Consider the following 412-nt stretch of genomic DNA (forward strand, 5'->3'; position numbering starts at 1 on the left):
ATACTCCTTCTCAACCTGCTTGCTGGCTCGCCCTGCTGGCACTTGCAGACTAAGTTGGTGGCAGTGTGGGTTGGTCTCTCCTGACTTGGTCAGGGCCCCGCAGCCCTCCCCGGCTGACTCGGCCTCACCCCAGCGCTTGCTGGCCCTGTAGGCCCCCCTTGCGCTCCACCATGATTTCTACTTGCCCCTTGGGCTGGAATGCTGGTGCAGTAGTGGAGGCTACGGGTCATCTCGCTTCTCAAATGGCAGGCGCCGTCACAGCATGTCTGGTTCTTGATTCAACTTCTTCCTGCTCCCATCTTGAGCCCATATGGAAACTTCTGAGCTCCATCCATATCATAAGGGGACTGAGAATAGCTCAAAAAATGTTCTTCACTTCTTCAAAGTTCTTCTATCTCCATTCTTCTCAAAC

Source organism: Crocuta crocuta, unplaced genomic scaffold (genome assembly GCF_008692635.1).
Source record: "Crocuta crocuta isolate KB4526 unplaced genomic scaffold, BGI_CrCroc_1.0 scaffold282, whole genome shotgun sequence".
Taxonomy (NCBI): domain Eukaryota; kingdom Metazoa; phylum Chordata; class Mammalia; order Carnivora; family Hyaenidae; genus Crocuta; species Crocuta crocuta.